This window comes from Macrobrachium rosenbergii, chromosome 7 (genome assembly GCF_040412425.1).
Source record: "Macrobrachium rosenbergii isolate ZJJX-2024 chromosome 7, ASM4041242v1, whole genome shotgun sequence".
In the NCBI taxonomy this organism is placed as follows: domain Eukaryota; kingdom Metazoa; phylum Arthropoda; class Malacostraca; order Decapoda; family Palaemonidae; genus Macrobrachium; species Macrobrachium rosenbergii.
The window spans coordinates 1,582,038-1,603,365 of record NC_089747.1 but is presented as its reverse complement, the minus strand read 5'-3'; the positions used below and the strand labels follow the sequence as shown (position 1 = coordinate 1,603,365).

Genomic DNA, 21,328 nt, shown 5'->3' with positions numbered 1-21,328 from the left:
GGCGTTTTTGTTAAGTGTCGTTCCCCAGAATTTCTTGCAATTGCTTGCTGATTCTAGCTTGAGTGGAACACGTCTCACTCAAGCGGAGATAACAAGTAATTGTCAGCTGAGAGAGAGAGAGAGAGAGAGAGAGAGAGAGAGAGAGAGAGAGAGAGAGAGAGAGAGAGAGAGAGAGAGAGAGAGTACAATACACTGATTCAGTCATTCACTTAAGTGACGTCCAGCTGTTGAGTTCTGGAACCTTTGGAAGAACAATGGTAAGATAAAACCAACCAAAAAGTACGAAAATAAGTTATTTACTTATATCACTTTTATAACGAACTAATATCAAAGAATACGAACATAAGTGATGCACTTATATCACTTATATAACGAACTAATATATAGATGCAGAATACGCCAATAATGAACTTAAAAACTCATATACACTAAACATGAGACTAGACTAGGCCTAAGTTGAGACTAAGATTTGATCTTCGGTTACGAGATTAAAACGGCTCAGATAGATAGATAAATAGATGTTATAAACGTAGTTGGACTTGATATAAAAACCAAGAAAGGAGCAGAACCAACGAAGGAGCCAAAATTAACATCAAGAAATGTCAAGAGGAATAAATGGTCTAGAAAGTTTACAGTAAAATTTATTTGACTAAGAAGGAAAGCTAATAAACTGGAAGACATAAAAAAGGAGATAAGTGTACACATATGAAAACAAAAGAAGACGCAATGCCAATGAAACTGACAAATGTATCATTCAGGGCGTTTATGATGACGATCAAAGAAACTAAAAAAAAAAAAATTACTTGATAGTGAACTAAGATGATAATGGATGCCAGGAAAGATTTACGCAAGGAAGGAAAAAAAGACATTCTGACATTTTGCAGTAATGGCTAAAGGAAAGTGACAGGTATAGAAAATCCTTGAAAACGAAAGGTAGTGGATGGGAAAGTGTAGAATATGAAAGATAATTTCAGTGGAAACAATATTGAAGAACGTACTTCATAGTTATTCACAAGAAACAGAGGTCATACACGCTCCCCAAAACCAGAATGAATATCTTAAATTTAAACGCCAAGAATAAACATGGTGGTGGAAGTACTAATAGCCATTTTTGTGGATATATTGAAGATTGTTTGTTTACATTAACGAGCAACACAAGAGCAACTGAGGAGCCGTTACATAGGTAGACCCTCAACCATTACTCTGAACCTGGACCAGATATATTTGGTAAAAACCCATCCAAATGTTTTATTTTTAAGCAAAATGATATGATTATTTTGACTTATTATAAATACTAATTTATTAATTATAAATAATCTTACTTTAGATGCTAATCATAATAATTTTTATTTGTTTTTTTGGATATTTTAAACAAAAGTTAGTTATTGCCGTTTTTGAGATAAAACGTTGCTAATTAATATTTTAATTTCTATTTATTTTAATAACCTCCGTCATAATAGGATACTAGTTTTGGCTTTAAATAACAAAAAAACCTTATATAAATCACATTTTATGTTTTTCCTGACAAAAGTTTGTACGTCTTACCTAATATAGAAGGCAATATTTATGATATAAACAAAATTTGTCAGTTACTATTTACTTTTATAAATAGATACTCTATTTACCAATAGATGTCCTTAGTGTAAAATAAAACCGTAACTATTATTAAAACGAAACACTACACTGTGGTTTAAACTTAGGGAAATACTGGACGTTTTTGAAATGCTATTGCTATTCAATCAGTCATTTGAATAGTGCTCTTCTATTTAGTATTGTTTCTTAACTAGAAATGCGTCTGCTATTTTTTCTGGTCTAAGTTTACAAAAATATATCTTTTTTGGTAGTGAATATTTGTGGAAATTTATTTTAATTCAGTTTATTTAAGGTTTTGTGATGTTACATTGTGGTTTTCTTTTTAAGGACATTCGTCTGCTTCATGGTTTACCAAATAAGTTTAGCCAAGCACCTTCAAGATGTCTCATTTTTAAGTGAAGTATAAAGTTATTATTACCAAAATTGGATTATAAATTAAATATTTTATTATAATATGTATAATTTTAAAATATAAAACTTTTATATATAAAATACTATAAATAAAACAATAGTTATTTCGTTTGTGCAGGCCTGCCGTAGGAAAGTAGCTAGCTGTAATTTTAATTTTGATTTATTTAAATAGTTTCCCTACTAAGAATTAGTTCTGTTTATAGTGCAAATAAACGCTGAATTAATTTATAACCTAAATTTCACGTGAATTATATAAAATAATGTACTTTTATAGGAAATCGGCGTAAATAAATACAGTAGTTGAAATCTTCCAAACGCCTCTAGAGACCCAGAGAGACATTAATGGAACAAGACGAAGGATCTGCCAGCCATTGTTAAGTGTTGTATATGTGAAGTCCTTGCATTTGTCTGTTTCTTCTGATATAATGGTAATTATCATTTAGTTAAGTTAACTAAGGTAGCTATATGGAAGTTGTACCCTGTAGTGGTTGTATATAGAGTTAAAAAGCTTGTAGGAAAATTGAAAATTTTTGGAAACCGGCCACGTGCTCGAATAGGGTAGACAAAATGGTCTGAGTCAAGTTTGTTTTTTGAACTGTTTATACGAGCTGCTTTCAGGTAGTTACCCATGTAGAATTTTGGTAAAAAAAATAGCAACCTTAATTTCCAAGGTGACAAGGCTATCAACTCTATATTTTTAATTTCCAAGGCTGAGGCCCATATTTTGCACGAAAACCAAGTTTTTCATGCAAAAATGCTATTAGTGCTCTATATTTTGTAGCTATAGTTTCGTAAATTTTCTAAAGATCACCATTAATGGAAGCATCCTTGGTGGATTGGTAAGCAAGTTGCACCGGTGTTTTGCTAATTCGTTCTAGTTCCTTTGGCTTAGGCGATTGTTTTTTTGTGTTCATTTAAATTTAATGTAGATGAAGAAAAAAATTTAAAAGTTTATCGCATGACAGAGTGCTGGCTGGAACAAAATTGGCAAAATTTATAAGTTGCCGCATAAAATTGTTTACTGGTTTACAGTTTTGCCGTATTAGTTATGGAGGGGGCTAAAATTGCCCTAGGCTAGGTTGTAATACCCAAAATTGCCCTAGGCTATTAGGCTGTGAATGTGTGACAAAGGCCCACGAAACTTTTGTTCATTGAATGATGGATCCCGTGAAAGTGCGTACTCAAATTCAGTGTAAAATAACCTAAGATGTGGAATTGAACCTTACCAGTGCAGTGTTTTATGAATGGTACTCCATTTTTGGATGTCCTTTGCCTGTGAGTGCTTGAACTTTTTGTCCATAACCCAATTGTAGCATAGGATATGCAGAGCTGGTTTATAGTAAAATATCCACAGTGTAATGCAGGCTATTAACAACATAGCCTATTGAATATTATTACGCCAGTCATAGCCTAACAGTGAAGAGGACAGTGAATATGCTGCACCCTGGTTAGGCTAGGTCAGGATATATTGGTAAATGCAACCCCTAAAGCATTTCACTGGCATAAAAAAAACAAGTAGACAAAGCTTGACACAAACATTAATCGTTATAGAAACATAACAACCCTTGTCTACAGATATTTAGTGTAAAAATTTGCTGTGGTAGGTTATGTAATCCTAGGGTACTTTACATATTGAAATTCACTTTTAAAGCTGCAATTCATAAAAGTGATATAGAGCTTTTCTGTTGATATTTTGATGGTATTAACAAAATTGTCAGTTTCCATGGGAAAGCTTTGATTTATTTTTAATGTATATATTCCTGCATGTGTAACAGTACTGGGAACCCATTTTTGGAACTGGGGTTGTTTTGAGCTAGGGAATCTTTAGTGCATCTTAACTTGTCTAGGGTAAATGGTTCCTACCTGACTCAGAGAAGAGGGGACAAAGGACCTCAGTCCTAACCTGACCTAGGGTACATTTAAATCAGTGGCTGAAATACAGGGATGCATTGTAACGTATATGGCACAGTTGGTTCTTAGCCACGTAAAATAAATCTAATCCTTCAGGCCAGCCCTAGGAGAGCTGTTAATCAGCTCAGTGGTCTGGTTAAACTAAGATATACTTAACTTAAACTGGCCCTCCTTGACTGGGGGAAGCAATCCGCACTGCCTATTTTCCCCCATCCAATCTACTCGGACCCTAAGAATATGATAAAGGTTTTTAAACTAGGACAGAAGTGGTACAAGACAGTGGAAGAAGTTAGCCTCTGGAGCTAAGTGGGGAGAGAGACCCAAGGGAATGAAAGAAACGTAGACAGCAGTAAGTCCGTTGACACCATCAGAAGCCTAGAGTAGCTTTATTGTAATGTCTCATTTCTTTTATTTTAGGGGTAATAACTTTCATTTCAGTTTATATCAGTTTGTTGTTTATTAGGGCATTTTTCCAAGAAATTAAATTTAATTTATAAGTCAACTTTCAAGGGTTGAACCATTGCTGCTTGGTTTGCATCTAAACTTTTCTGTATAGCTTGTGTGCCATTTTACCCTTAGATTTTTGTCATGACGCCAAGATTAACAGTATTATTAGCAGATACAGGATGTAATTCCACAAGCTCTAGTGTTGATTTTGTAGGAATTTCCGCTCATGCTGTAGACTATCTTGCCCAGTGCACTGTAAGATAGTCATGTAGAAAACCTTTATAGGATTTTTCAAATGCTGCTGTATTTGTGTTCACCCTTTTTTCATTTTTGTTATTGATTCTCACTGGCCTCTTTCTATCGGGATGTTCGCTTGTAAATTGTTAAGGCTTCACCTGGCTCCCGTTTTCACTTCCCATCATAATAAATCCATTGAAGTTATGTGGAAGGGGGAGAAGTAGGCTCTAAGTCAAATAATAATTGAGTTTTGTTGTTTCAGGCTAAACCTCACCTTGTGGATCTTGGCAGTCTGCCAGTGCTTTATGCCTCAGGATTCATTGTGGCTATAGGGGGTTCTTTGTTAAGATACGGTAAGTTACAATATTCACTGCAGTAAGAAAAGTGAACTTTCTGTGGGCAAACTAGGCTTAGGAGTAGCAGGTCAGCTTAATATTCAAAATGCTTTAGAAGATGGAATTTAGCTTTTCATTCCTTACAACTCCCTTTACAGATAGGAGCATTATATTTTGTGGAAGGCTATTAAGCATAGGCAGGGTGTATATATGGTGAAGTCAGTACTAGTACTGGAGATTAAGTCGTACACATTTCACTTTTGTCCATAAGCTAGTATAACAGGGATGAAAGAGTAGAATTGAAAAGCAGTGTATGTGGTTGTGGAGACATTTATATGCATGTTGAAGGTCTTTATAAAATTTGAAGTTTTCTAGTGCTGATTAAAAATGTATTGTTTCAGAGTCCAGATTAAATATACTGATGAAAAGTTAGGAATTTAGAAATATTGTTTCTTGTTCATTTGGTTTTCCATTAAATTGTTTGTCAGTTGTATACTTACTTTTCTTGTTATCATTAAATTGTTTATGTTGTACATATCGATTAACACTGCAGATATTATGCGGCAGGTACATGCCACAAAAACAGTACCTTTCAGTATAGCGGAATGTTAACCAAAGTATTAATAAGAATTACTTAACTAATGATGCAATGATACATAATCCTAATGATAATGATAGTCTAGTTGATAACCATTCTTTTTATTACAGGTACAAGTTTAGGGGATAGGCCAAATTTCCAGCCATTTCTCTGTGGTCTCCAGGGGACCCATTTCTGCTTGTTGAGGACCGACTCCACATCGCACCTGCTGGTGCGGTCTTGATCTAGTCTTTTAGACAGTCCAAGAAGGTGTCTAACGAATGGCCATCCTTCCATCGTAAACTTCACCGGCTGTGACTCCATATGTTCATCTTCCAATTCAGCCCATGGGATTTGATCACATTTGGTATTGATAGTGATTATTATATGAAAATAATTGCAACTTTTCATTTTAATCTGATAATTTTTAAAAATTTTTTATTTGGCTTGACTCGAAAATGTAACTACAATGTGCTGTTGCATTGATTATGGTAAAAGGATGGTATTTTCTCCTTTCTTGAAATATGTATGTGAATTAATTCATGCGTCGAGGGAAATTTCTAAAATGCTATTTATACGTGACTAGTTAAGGAAGTGCTAATTTTTGGGATAATAATAATAAAAAAAGGAACTATTTTGCAAGGGTAATTTTAATACTCGTTTATGTCATGAATAGCTTACGTTAAAATAACTTGAATGAAGATTGAAACTGGGGTTTCAAAACCATCAAAATAACTGTCTTGATAGATTTTTCTGCTATTATCTTTAGTGAGGGTTAATTTAATACTCTTTATTCATGTCATGGGTAATTTAAGTTAAAATATAAAGATTGAAGCTGGGTTATCAAAATGCAAAAAATTACCACCTTTATAGAATTTTTCTGCTATTGTGTTTAATTTCGTAATTGGGTGTTAGTGTCTAGAGTCTTATATGGGTGTAAATAAGATAGGAAAATTGGAGAAAGATGTCATTTGAGAGAGACTACTGAATTAGTCTAGATCATAGTGAGTAGTGGCGCTTCTACTTAAGAGATCTCGTCTTACCAGTTATTTATCCCTGTGCTACCATATTAAATGTCTTTCATTTTTAGATGAAACTTAAATTGAATGAAGAAGTGTGAAGTAAAGATTAATTTGGGAATATCTAGAGTGGAATTGTTGTTTTAACCAGACTTGGTTGAGAAATCTTTTTAGAGATAATGTCTGTTAGGGACTTGGTTACTTAAGGACTTTGTGACTTTTCAGAGAGCTATGCCCCTTAGGTTTCTTGAGTTGAGGTGCCCCTGTAGATGGAAGGTTATAAAGCTAAAGAAACACTACAAAATATCTTATTTACCACCTACAGTACTGTTTACTTGACAAGGCATGATATGAGTGTTACTCTCATGGGGAAGATCGTTGTGTCTCTCCTGGAAAAGGTTATGTATCCTGTGGTCATTTGACTGCCCAATATGTTTCAAATTTTGAATGTAAGAAAATGAATTATGCAGTACTGAGTTATTAAGCTTAATTTATTCCGTCAGATATTGAGAACATTTCATCCCAGCATTAGATTGTATTGTAATCTAGTTACCCATTTTCCTAAAGTACAGTATGTAATTTGATTTCCAGTTATCATAATACTGCAGTGGTAATAGAGTGCTAAATTGAACTAATATTTCTGGAATTCTTTTAGTGACTCAATCTACCTTTGTAAGTTATTACTGGATGTTAAAATAAGGTACAGATCTTAAAAAGTATTTTCTTGTGTAAAAACCTTTCTGTTTCCTGGTAAGCCATGTCCCTTCCATATCAAAACTTACATTTTCATTTTTCAGTAAAGTAACAGGGTAATTTGAATATGGATAGGCTACACCTCAAAATGTAAAAGTTTTTCAAGTAGCCACTATTTTTAGACCCACACTAAGGTACTGTTTGAGTAGTTTCTTTTAAAATCTTGTTTAAACCATGTCATCTTTTGCTGGCCACCTACTCTGTAATTCTGTAATTCTTATAGGTAAAGATATACGGTAGTTAACTGGGAATTGTATATATTGTAAAAAAGTAAGGATTTTCAGTCCCATTCAAACAATGTGCAAGAGTTGCCTTACAGTTTGTCAGTTTTTAGTGTTTTTTTTTTTTAATGTTTCCAAATACCATCTCAGGAACTTGAGAACACTTGTTAGGTGGGTACTGTTGTAAATCCTTGTATTTCTTTTATTATTCCCTGGCTTTAAAATATGCGAAAGTACCCTGGTTAAATTTTGCAGTAATTAGTTTCCATACAGTATTTGCCTTTTTTGTACAAATGCACTGTAGATGATGTACAAAAATATGTAATAGGACTGACTATAACATGTATAAACTATACAGTGTATTTTTAATACCATTTAAACACTGTATACAATGTACTTTTAATACCTTATAGATTTTTACGATGTTTGATAAACAAGCCTAAAATGGGAAATACTTGGAAAAACAATATGTAATAGGACTGACTATAACCTGTAAACTGTATACGATGTACTTTTAGTAACAAACTGTAAACTAGGTACTCTATGTAATCACAATCTTAGCTTGTAGATTTTCTTACGATGATTGGATAAGCCTTCCACTTCAAGCCTAAAATGGGAATACTTGGAAAATCATTCTTCACAGGTGAGATTTGAGTGTCTCACTATCAGAAAGAAGTGGAAAACCATTCTTCACAGGTGAGATTTGAGTGTCTCACTATCAGAAAGAAGTTTCAGTGCTAATCCACTACGCTGCAGAAGAACCAGTAGCATAGTGGGTAGTTGCTGACCTTTTTTTAAAGTGTATGTTTGAATCCCTCCTGGGAAGGGTGATGTTCTGAAATTTCCTGTTTTATACCAAAGGCTATCGAGTGCAAAGCATATCCAAGGCGTATGAGGAAATCTAACAGTCATATGGTGATTTTAGTTATTGAAACTACGAGGTTTCTAGTGATAGCAAGTAAGGAATATAGTGAAAGCATCCAAAGCACTTTCATGACTGTAAAAGAGTGATTGTATGATTTTATGAAAGTATTGTTCAAGTGTTTACATAACCCAACTTGAAGTACTGTGTACAACAAATAAGGAAAGCAAATAAAAATATGCTGGTTTAAGCTTTCAACTTTTGTTTGTATTTTTTCATACTGGAAAATAAAACATTTTTTAACATACAAAAAAAGGTCCTTCTTGTGGTGGCCCTCCCAATAAAGGGGCTGACCTAAGGGAGCAACTCTCCTGCTAGTAGGAGCCATGTGGGAGTTGTGAGCAATCCCAAAGTAACTCCCAGAAGTTTGTTGTAATGCCTGTTTTCTCAAGGAGGTAGATGAATAAGGTAGTTGACAACTGTTCGATTACTGAAAGCATTTAGTCATCTGCACAACTAGTGTGAAATTTATTGAAATAGGTAACTAAACTCATAAATTCATCCAGAGAGTAATGACTGTTGTAATTTGGCAGAGTTTATTCAACTGCACTAGTTCTCCAAGGTTAGAAATATCTCAGAACCACACTTACTCACTCGGAAACTTGAGGAGTCCAAAGTCTATTGTAATAACCAAGTCAAAATTTAACATTATATAATGAACAAAGTAAAGTTGCCTTGCAAAATTATAACTGATGTACCATGTGGATTTAGATATTTTCAATACTTTCACAAAAGTGACCTCACACTATCTTTGGCACCACTTTTATAATCCCTTAGATGACCAACGGATGGTTAAATTGCCTCTAAAGCCACCATGATTGACTTGTGAACACAATCTGGAAAGTATTGTTTACAATAATATTTAGGTAACTTTACAATATGAAAAGACTTCCATTTTATCAGATGTTTTGCAGAGTACAGTTTCTGTATTCTAACTCTCACAATGCAGTGCATAGCCTATATGCCAAGTTCACTGCCTTTATGAAAATATGATCTTTGGAGAGCCTTAGGATTACTCGTAGCTCTTTGACTTTGCTTTCAATAAAAAATACTTTGAGGTGAACAAAGCTTTGATTGTAAAGATGTCAAACTTGCCAAATATGAATGTAAAGTATCTTGATGTGACCAATGCCAAGCAATACTTCTTTGCATTCAAGACCAAGTGTTTTGATAATCATGTCAACATCTTCATGGATTATGTTAGCAGAGATTTACCTTTAATAAGTACCAACAATCTTATGGCCAAAACATTACCAACACTCACAACAGAGTGATAATTCACAGCTGTACATGCAATATAATACAAAATTTCCAATATACAGTAATACAAAATTTCCAAGAACAAGGGTGACCAACAAAACATAAGCATGCCATGATTTGGGCAAAAAAAGTCAGAAGGTGTTTAGAACCTTTTCCTTAAGAACATATTCATGGACAATATGTCTTGTCTAAATGGCTTAAAGAGGTCGAGATCCTCTTACATTACAATAATGTAGCGTGTGGAAACCATGATCTGAAACGTAAAGAAGTCCTGGCTTTTGAGAAAAACTTGAGCAATGAAAGCCTACTGTTCAGCACCTAATGAAGTAAATTACACAGTAATTTGTATTTTTCCTAGATGCAAACCTATGCTAACATAAATGGAGTTCCTCAGTGTTGCAGCTGTCACTGACTTAACTACAAAGACTAAATCCTATCAGGTAGGCCTAGGAGTCACTTGTGACCTGAGCTGACTTAGCTCTCCCATTTTTTTCTCAGCCATCAATGCATGTGGTTTGTCACTGCGTTCATCTCCCATCAGCTGAGACTGGCTTTGTTAAACTAGTTTCCTTACTACAGTCTATTTTTTCTTCACATAAAGCAATGGGAATCTTGGCTAGTAAGTTTGGGTCAGGTTGCCACGAAGAGTCACCAAAAACCTGAGATAATGACTCCATTTTCATTCTACATGGATACACATTGTGGTTCATGTTGCTTTTGAAGATTTGCCTAATGTAAAACCTGGTTAAAATATGTTTAGAAGACTCTTAAGTTTAAATTGTAGCATCAAAACAAATGAGATTTTTCTTGAACCTTTTAAAATGACTTAAATATTTAACACATTCAATCTGTAATCTCAGCATAAAAAACTGTAATACTTATAGGATTCCAACACTATTAAAATGTGTAATAACTCAGCCATCCAAATCACCAGGGTTTAGTGACTATAAACATATGTCAAATTTTACAAAAGTGACCATAACAAAACTAGTTTGAAATGGAAAATCATAAACTCACTCTTCAACTAACACAGAAGCAGCAAATCATTTACGCTAACAAACAAACTGGAGTCACATACGAAAAGGCATGTGAAATCAACTATCTAAACAAACAGAATGAGCAGACCCAAGATAAACACAGAAAGGAAAAACACAACCAATTTATATCTCTGTGAAAATCAACATATAAACGAGAGCACAACACTTATCTAACTAAAGCTTCAATGAGTCATTTATCAATGACAGTACACAACAGTGCATTCATGAAAATGCAACCATTTAAATACAAGAATTTACAAAGTGCATTAATCTTTCAAATACTGTAATATTTTGAAAGTCATACTGACAAACACCAATTTTTTAAAGTCAACACAAATGTGACTTCATTCAAAACAGTGGTATCTTTCACACCAGAACTGTATGAATTCATTATCTGCCATTTGATTTACCTTTTGAAACAGATCAGCGGGAAATAACAATACATGTACGGTATAACCAACTCAAGAAAATGAAAGGTTGCTGCACCATTTCTTGGCAAAATGATGCAGCAATTTGCATATTGACTTTTTCTTCCTTCAATTACTTATATCAAGAACCACAGTCCGTAAAAAACCTTAGTTAGTTGGTTATAAATGATTTGTTTAACCAGACCTCTGAACCCTTTTAGGGTTCTTCTTGGGCTGGAGATAAAAAAAACTTTAGACATATATAGAGTGATACCAAACCCCTTTCTAGAAAATTTTAAGAGCCTAAGTATTGAAAAAATGTACACAAAACTCTTCCATGTCCATTTAAGGGATATGTCACAACCATAAACTAACAAGATCCTACAGTTGATGACCTTTGAGTTAACATCATATTGCTGTACAATGTTTCTTCTGGTGGAATGTCATGAACAGGTTTCAAGCCAGTTACAACATACCCATAAAGAGCAATATTACATTTCTAAATGCTGAAGTTAACATCATATTGCTGTACAATGTTTCTTCTGGTGGAATGTCATGTACAGATTTCAAGCCAGTTACAACATACCCATAAAGAGCAATATTACATTTCTAAATTCTGAAGTTAACATCATATTGCTGTACAATGTTTCTTCTGGTGGAATGTCATGAACAGGTTTCAAGCCAGTTACAACATACCCATAAAGGGCAATATTGCATTTCTAAATTCTGAAGTCTAAGTAGACACTAAAGACTATTCATCTTCTGGTCAAACTAAAGGGCACACATGGCTGCTTGATAAAATATGAAAATATATTCTGGAAATCACTGAATTTAGTCACAAATGCAGAGATATTTACCAGACAATGATTGTTATGTACAATACATTCATATGCTGACAAGTAACACATCTTTACAGTATAAGTCATTTTGTTCACCTAAACATTTTTACTCACAAGCAATGTGGGAGACCTTTTACTCACAAAGCAATGTGGAAGACCCACTGTTAATCCTTTTGCTTTCTTAAGATATATTCATAAATAAATGATGTGGCATCTAGGCTAACCAAAGTCTTATAAGAGATGGGATACATAGCATAACATAACTGCCTCTACAAAATATCTGACAGAAAGGATGCATTTCATTTTTAGGGTAAGTAAAGTTAACTAACTACTCATATTATAAAAAAAATATTTTCCAGGTAAAAATATCAATCACAATGCTCTTAAAAAGGGCAATTTGATTACCAAGAGCTCTTCAAAGATTATAAAACTGCCCTACCAAAGACAGTGTTCAATAATGTGTAGCTGAAAAAATACAAATCCTTCCTTGTTCTCATCAGACATAAATTTACAAGGCAATATTCTTCACTGTTAGCCAAAAGTCAACGGAAAAATTTGACTATTGGTTGAGTAATGAAACTCAGAAAGTTTCTCAAGTCCTTCAGTGTTCAAGATTAAATTGTCAAGTTCTGTGATACCTCAAATACCTTTAAGAATTTTGATTCATTAAGTAAAATGTACTCTATCAAAAAAAGCAAACAGCACAGTAATTTACCTGAAGATTAAGTTATGACTTAGTTACCTATTTTCAGTCAATTTCAGCCACCTGGAAATTGTCCAAGTGAGAAAATGCTTCCAGTAATCATAGAGTTGTCAAGTACCATACCATTTACCTCCATTATGAGAAATAGGCACAACACTACTAGTCCTAGGAGTTCCTCAGGTATTTGTTAATGACTCTTGTATAGCTCCTGATAGCAGGACAGCAGCAGATACTCGGCAGCACCGATGCAGTCCCATAAGGCCAGCCCCTTGGGGTGTAGGCACATGACCTTTTTTATTTCCAGTAATATGAAAAACCACACCTGGAAGAGACTTCAACCTTAGAATCAAAATAACAATAATGACAAAGATCACACAGTGAATTTCATTTTGACATAAGCCTGGAACCATGCTGTACCCTGCAAAACCCTGAAACAACATCTAATCAGTCTTTAGAAAGTCAATTCGCTGGCTCTTCTTTGACGTATACAAACTACCCTTTTGTTACAATACATTGTAGTTGATTTTTCAAGGCCAATTCATCAGTCTACTAATTTGCTTACTTTCCCGCACTCTACAAAAGTAATCAACAAACATCAACAGTCTACAATAGATAACCTTGTACCTGTCTTATTATGTTGCTTCTTTAAGTATGCTAAACTTCCTTCTTCTATCCTTCCATGCGGTCTGACTCAATAAATAGCATTTTCTAGAATTTTAACACCTAATTTGGAAGACTTGTCACGACAGTATTATCAAACTAAGAAACCCCATCTCTAACAATACTCCTATTTTTGTACTTGACAAAACCAAAATATTCTAAACACCAATTTATAATTTACTGTTCAGCTTTGGAAATCTCCTCAAGCTTTCAGTTTCCCTTGACTCTCATAAGGCAACCTTTGAAGTCAAACACCACTCCTTTTCACTGTTATCTTTCGATCTGGGCTAGATAAACACGCTAGGCTGCATCTCCCATTGATCAGTGCATAAGAAAATAACTCATGAAAATCAATTACCTAAAAAAATCAAGTGTTGAATATAAACTGAATAAAATTTCTGTAACAAAAATTATTGAGCTAAAATTTCAATAAGAAAAATGAAAACATATTGTCCCTACATACCAGAATCACAAATCAATATCCTACACTAATACCATATAGATTCCTTGGTAGTCTATTCCCAAGACAGGACACCTGTTTTGAAGCTACTGTACAAAAGGAGGCCAAGACATGCCCAACCTTATGTCAAAAGAAATTCCAAACAAGGCAAAGCTAATTAACTTTCAAATAAAAAAGTTCTCTTTAACAATAATCAAATCACAACAAAAGCAGAACAAGACAGTACAATTAAAAAAATAAATTATACCATATACCATACTGCAAAAGTGGCCAAATTCATTTACTGAAATGGAATTTTAACTGGGATTGTACAAAAATTTAAAGGCAAATCTAACACCTCTTACAATGATTTCTTTGTCATCTGCTAAACAAATAGTAATGAATGCAAATTGATTAACCACAAAATAAGAAAAAAGTCTACAAATGAAATTCATAACCTGAATACGTAGTTTATATCTATATCTGCAAACTTTTTTGTTATATTAAAAGTTGATTGTGAATGTATGTTATATTCTAGCACAACAAAGAGATTTTAACCAGTTTTCAAAGACTGGCCTTTCCATCTAGGCAAATGTTATTAACCGATAACATAAGTACTAGGTTTTTTACACATAAATACATACACTCCTTATTATAACTTAGACCTACAATCTGATCTTGTTATACTGTAAATCAATTTAATAAAATCCCAATGATTTCTCTAGAAGACCTGTGGTCACTTCAGCTCTTCACACTTCATCTCGATTATTAGAATTTAACTTTAGAGACGCAAGCACATGTACTGAAAACTTTAACTTATTCACTCATTCAAATGAATTCTACTTTGGCCATTTTTGCAGCACATGTGGTATTTAAGATTGCAAAGAGCATAACAGGCAGAACTCAATTACAGGGTATTCATAACTGCATGAAAAGCAGATGAAAGAAATGTCCTCCTACAAACATCTGCATTACTTGAACAGTGCTGATTGACTCCAGAACTTTCTGAATGACATTGAATCATAACAATCATCAAAGTGGTCTATTTCAATTCCACTTTAAAAAACAGAGAAAAGGGTATGACTTCCTTAGATACATTTTTCTAAGTTGAAGGATTCTTTTATAGCAAATAATTTATCAAATTATTTCAATTTTAAAATGAATGATATACAGTACTGTACTTTCAATTAAACAAGAGCCTCTTTTTTTAAAAAAGTAAATTGTTTTCGGCCTGTTAACAACGCTATAAAGACAAAATATAAAGTTTAAAGTAACATGAAGTACAGAATGCCAGATGGGGTTCTTCTTAGGTAAATTATACAAATCTACACTGGAGTTGGACCAAATGGAATCTCAGATTCTGTGTAAAATGTACTGAACCAATTAGTCAAACAACTAAGCAATAAACTTGGTCAATAAACATAAAAATGTCCATTATATGACCTGTATAGGGTCAGTGACCTTGCACAAAGTGCTAATTTTATGAGCTAACCTTAAACAAACTAAATACTATACAAAAGTACAGTATTTTTTCAATTATAGTTAATTAATACTGAACATTTCTTACACAGAAACTGCCATGGAAAGTAAGCAAAACAAATAAATGAATTGATCTAAATGTATAGAAATATAGATTTTGCTACAGAATCTCTCAAGAAAGACTGTATAAAACTGGTTATAAAAACTGTGCTTCTATACTGCAAATAAGAAGTACATAGCAGAATGTCATTATTCTCTTAAGTTTTCAGATTTCTCGACATCTACTGCAGAGATGAATAAGGCACCTAATCATAAAGGCACTTCAGCAAATAATTCCTGTTACTGGCATTCCTGTAATGAGGAAATCTCTATTCACATGCGCTTAAAAACCACGTAATTTTAATACATCTCAATAAAAATGGTCGAACATGATATGCTTCGGAATTAGTGCAAAATATTCTCCAAACTCTCAACTTAAGGTAATTAATTTGGCTAGATTCCTAAGACTTCAGCACACTACACACTTCTTTCCCACAAGCCACTACCTGCATAATGATATATTTGCAGACACATTACTTATGAAAAAATGTTCAAAATACCTGTTACAAAATATCATTTAAGATGACTTACAAAACAGAATATCATCTCATGCATAACACTAATTCTCCAACTTGATTTGTCAACTGGTATCTATTTTATATATCTGTACACCCTAATCATTTCACCATAAACAACTATGAAAAGGAATTGAATGACTACAGGAACCCTTGAGCCTCTTGTAATCTGCATTCTTTATAACACATTCACACTTTCATCCAATCTTTACTGTATCTCTTGGTCAGTGGAAACAACCCATCCCTAATGATTACAAAATGAAGGAACTTTTGTGAGAAATATATTACAAGGCCATCAACCTTATCCAAATGCATACCCTAGTTTCCTGAAGAAAGGTAAAATCATATGAGATGAACATTACCATCTTTTAAAAGCAATCTAGACAAAACGTATATTTACTTACATACACACCATGCATGCATGCTGTACGTACACATCACACAGAGGCACAGGCTGAGTAATCCACCCGTGAAATGGTTCCACCTTTCCAAGATGTCACACCCCTACCCCTCCCACAATCTAATCACTTGTTACCAGTCACAAGACCTGGCTATGGTCACATTTTTGGGAAATTACAGAGAACGTTTTTTGTATAATTCTGCTAACATGCAACAAACCAAAGCCAAAACTCATAACCTCCTTTGTGGAGGTAAACAAAATGATGATGCATCTTGCTGTAGTGTAAGGGAGGCCTAAACTTTGTGGCAGAAATCTTCAATCAAAAAGACGAAAGACGTTTTCAGTAATATATTTAGAAATGTTTCAAAAATAATTATATGTAAAAACTCATTTAAATTTATTATTCAAATTTTATTTTTCTTTCTAATAAAACAGATTAAATATATTTATTCAACCAGTCCACTGAGGAAACACTAATGATAACTAACCACTATTAAGTATTCTAAGGACACCAAAACATATCATAAACTACAACCAATTTACAGTAAAATGAGAGAAGAGCTTGAGATTAACACAGAATCAGTTAGTATAAATATCGTACTAACAAAGAAATTTATCAATAGTAACCATATCAACAATAGTACGAGAATAACCTCTTCACTACTGTGTTAAGTAGAAGAAAAAACATTACCCAATGCATGTATAGCATAAAAGAACTGCATGAAACTTACTCATTAAATAAATCCCTGCAACCTCTAGCAAGTGAGATGGTAATCTAGCCCTCTTTATAAAATTCAGTCTTCTGCTTTAGTTGAATCTAGCTGTTGTGTGTCTGTCCTTGATGGGGTCTAGCTGAGGTTGGTCCTTCCCTGAACAGTTCCCCACAAAATCCTGAAACAAAATTATTGCTCTAAGAACAAATAAAAATATAAATATACAGGACTTGTTCATGTAAAAAATGTTCTATTATTTTATTGTAAATAAAATTTTAAAAAGTACAAAAGGTCTATATTTGGCTGGATCATATAAGACTTACTGAGATCAAATCAGAGTTACATTAATCCAGTATCCTTCCTTGTTTGAAACCCTTAGGAAGTCAATATGAAAATTTCTTAGGTCATTCTAAGTAAACAACTTGTAGTTTATCTCTATCTTGTATAAAAAAAGCATGACAAAACTTCAATGACAAGCAAATGTACAAGTTCCAATAAATATAATCATATACTGTATCATTTTGTGAACAAAAGCAAAATCTACTGACCTTGAAGGCATCAAAAACATTTTTCATACTATTTTCCTGTGGAGGAAAAAACTTCCATCCTAGTTTGTTTGTGGACTGTTGATCTCCGTAACAGTACTTGACCCGTATACAGGCAACTGTTGCTATACAACTGACCATGAAGAGAAGTGATTGCTTATACAATGTGTTCCATTTGCAATCTTTGGGGTTTCTTTCATTAATTAACTTTCTTTTGTTTAAATTATTTCATACTTTAATTGTGAGTATGTGTATGGTACAGTTACTTATTGCCTATGATATATAAATGCTCTGGTGCTTAGTGGACAGCTTATGACTGTGCAAAAGTTCCTTCTGCTTCTATTCATCCCTATTCCTTTTCTATTTCATTATATATATATTTTCTTTAAGGTGTAATTATGTATACAATTATAACAAAAAAGTGTTCAAGAGTAGTGTTGAGTTCTTTTATGGTTAATCCTTTTTAATTTTTCACTTGTTAGAAAGAGTCCCCTATTAAACACATGTTACGGTGAGGTCATTGGATAGACTGATTTACAGTCTGTTGTTGAGGAACCAACCTGAATTATATAGCAACAGTTGCCTGTTATACAATGAGCAAGACGATGTGCAAGTCCAATATCACGTGCCATGCTGTAAAAATACTGAAATTATTAACACCATGGACTATCCTAATTAAAAGAAAAATCTGAATAACTAAGACATGTATTCAAAAGAAAACCTAACCTATCAATCTCTATGCCATAATTAATGAAGTTGCAGGAAGGTACTCATTATCAAACTGGTTTATAAACTACAGTGTACATATAGTATTGAGCTTGAGAATCATTTATAAGACTACAGTTTTTAAGTAATAAAATGAACACAAGTAATGTATTTACAAATGTCAACTTACGGCAAGAAAACTGGAAAAGTTTTCCTGTTATTCAATATGTTGAGAGAGAAAGACCAAGTGTATCTCAGATATTTACAAAATATAAAACCACATAAAAAATTAAAACACAGGAATATCCTCGACAAATTTAATGTATCAATTGATGCAAGAGCTTGGGTGAAAAATGCTACATTTTAGTCTGTAAACCTAAAACGGCACTGATAAATGTAACTGATGCAAGACAGGGTAAAATTATCACAGCTTTCAGAGACAGTTGACAAACTTATTTCCAAAAATGATAGCAAACAGTTGGAAAAGTATTGCAATTGTTAGTAATCAAGAATAGGCAAGGACTAAGTTGCTAACTTTTCAAAGGTCATTCTACATCTAGGCTACCAGTAAAAAAAACTGATCAAAAGTACTAGCTTACCTTACGCATTCCATTCTTACTGCATAACCATAATTCTACCGTAAAGTGTAGAAGCCTTGGTCCCCGATGACTGCGCTGATCCATCATCTAGGCCTACTCTGGCAGAATCTCACCAACGGCTGCAAAAAGTAATGGCATTAAGTATTACTGCCCAAAATCACAATAAGTTTTATGATTATTATTACTTTTACACTGAATAAGCCTATTCATTGGTAACCACTCTAGGCTCCCAAGCACGTTCTTATAATCTGTATATTTGAGTTTTCATTGTACAAAAACTGACACTTTGAAGATCAACATATAAAAAGTTAATGATACCTTGTGAGTCATTCTTTTCTTCTAAAATCAGCTCTAAACACTGATAGAATAAGCCTACTAAATTCTAGGCTATATTTAACTTCAAGATTTTGTTCAACAGCTTCAATTTAAACGTTAAAAGGCTGCTGATGGCCGAAAGAAGCAAGGGAAAGGTCAATGATAAGCGACTGAAAATATGCAGAATACAGTAATTGGCGCCTGAGTCAGGCATGAACCTGGGACTCTTGACTTGTGAGTTGCTAACGATCCCACTGACCTACCGCCATTAGGCCTGATTGCATTATCACTAAATTTTTTATTAAAAACAAATTTAATTGTTCATATAAACCCATTACTTATAATAGATCACACAGACCAGAGTAGGGAGACTGGACTAGGAGTGAGGAATACAGGAATATAAGATTTAGGCCACAGGCCAAGCACTGGGACCTATGAGGTCATTCAGCGCTGAAAGGAAAAGTTGAGAGTAGAGGAGGTTTGAGGGGTGTAACAGGACGAAAACCTTATGCAGTTGCATTACGAAACAACTGTTAGGAGAGGGTGGAGGAAAGTAAAATGGAAGAAAGAGAATATGAACAAAGGTACAGTAAAAGGAATGAAAGGGGTTGCAGCTAGGGGCCGAAGGGTCGCTGCAAAGTACCTTAAGTAATGCCTACAGTGCACCACGTGAGGTAAGCTGATGGCGATTGTTCTCCTCACTGTCAGGCTAGAGGAGAGAACACCGGTGAAAATGAGCCAAACCTAACCTTCCTAGAAAGCTGTGCCCTGACCCAATCTGACCTTTACTTCCCCTACCCCTGGTTAGGGGGCATTTCCCTCACCCCCTGTAAATAAATGAATATTAGAACAGAAAAGCAGGCTATCATTCAAATAGAAAACTGTGCCCCTGACCTAATCTGGACTGGTTAGGCTCCACCTGTTAACACTGAATATTAGAAACAGGTCGGCAGGACTAAATTACCGTTCAGATAGAAAACTGTGCCCTGACCTAATCTGACCTTACTTCCCTACCCTGACCTGGTTGGGGGCATTTCCCCTCAACCCCCCTGTAACACTGAATATTAGAAACATATCAGCAGGGCTAAATTACCATTCAGACACGTGGTCTGACCTTGGATACGCCTATGACCTGACCAAAACAACCTTAACCTAACCTTTCCCAGAACGTCGTGCCCTGACCTAACCGGTCCTTATTTCCCTAACCTAACTTAGGGCGCCGTGACCTGACTTGGCTGGAGTGGCATTCTGGCCCCCTCTGGACCCCAAAAATAACGATGTTTCCTACTGTGCATACCACCCCAATTATATGTATTAATTAATAATTAATTTACGTATTCGTTGTCTTCGAATGTGGTATCCCAGACATTAAGCATCATTTAGGCTCTAATTTAACGAATAAACTTAATTAATTTATCACAAGATTTATATTCAAAAAGAAATTACTTTAATTACCTGTAAAAGCTGATGTTTAAGACTCCATGACTTGTAATGATTAGGGAAAGTATTAAATGCATTTTTCTCTCCATCGTGAACACTGACATGTTGTCATTATTATTAGTAGTAATAAGAAGGGTTTACCTATGGAACGGCTCTCTTGCTCTTTAAATCTTGCCTTGGATTTAGCTTGTTTTGATATATATTCTCTATTGTACAGCACTTTGTCGATGAATTCTTCCATAGTCTTCATATTATCTTTATATGACTCTATTTACAACAAGGTTTTAGCTATTGATTCCTCTTTGTCCTGATATGGCGAATCTGATGTTTTCGCTCTAGTTCGTCTCTCTGATTCTTTCTCTTCGTTTCATCTACATTAAACGTAGAAGTGCTTTCTTTTATATTTTACTTGCTAAAAAATAAATTTTCTTCCACATATTAAATTTTTCTCATAGTGCTGTTGAAGCTCTGCTTTCTTTATATATCTTTCTTCCCTGCATTCAGGGACGTAAACTGAGATCACGTAGATCTGTCTCGTCTAGCAAATACACTACTGCATTCGCAATACAATTTTATACCTTGTTAATGTCCCCCGTTTCATTTTCTTATTCATCGACAATTATTCTAGGTATATAACGTATTAAATTGTATACATGTATGAATGCACGTATGTATTTATAATATTCACCTCGCCAGCTAGACTCGTGTACTACGATAACATAGGCAGTAATGACACACGTTAACATT

At 34.1% G+C, this 21,328-nt stretch overlaps 2 long non-coding RNA genes across 2 annotated transcripts; one reads left to right on the top strand and one right to left on the bottom strand.

Moving 5' to 3' along the window:
• Positions 1 to 2,275: 2,275 nt before the first annotated feature.
• On the top strand, positions 2,276 to 8,616 carry LOC136839987 (uncharacterized). Its single transcript, XR_010853491.1, has 4 exons — positions 2,276 to 2,432; positions 4,862 to 4,952; positions 5,643 to 8,147; positions 8,201 to 8,616. It is a non-coding gene; the product is annotated as an uncharacterized lncRNA (long non-coding RNA).
• Positions 8,617 to 17,841: 9,225 nt separating this feature from the next.
• Positions 17,842 to 20,691, bottom strand: LOC136840482 (uncharacterized). Its single transcript, XR_010853615.1, has 3 exons — positions 20,597 to 20,691; positions 18,827 to 18,945; positions 17,842 to 18,155 (listed from the first exon to the last, which is right to left on the bottom strand). It is a non-coding gene; the product is annotated as an uncharacterized lncRNA (long non-coding RNA).
• Positions 20,692 to 21,328: the final 637 nt, after the last annotated feature.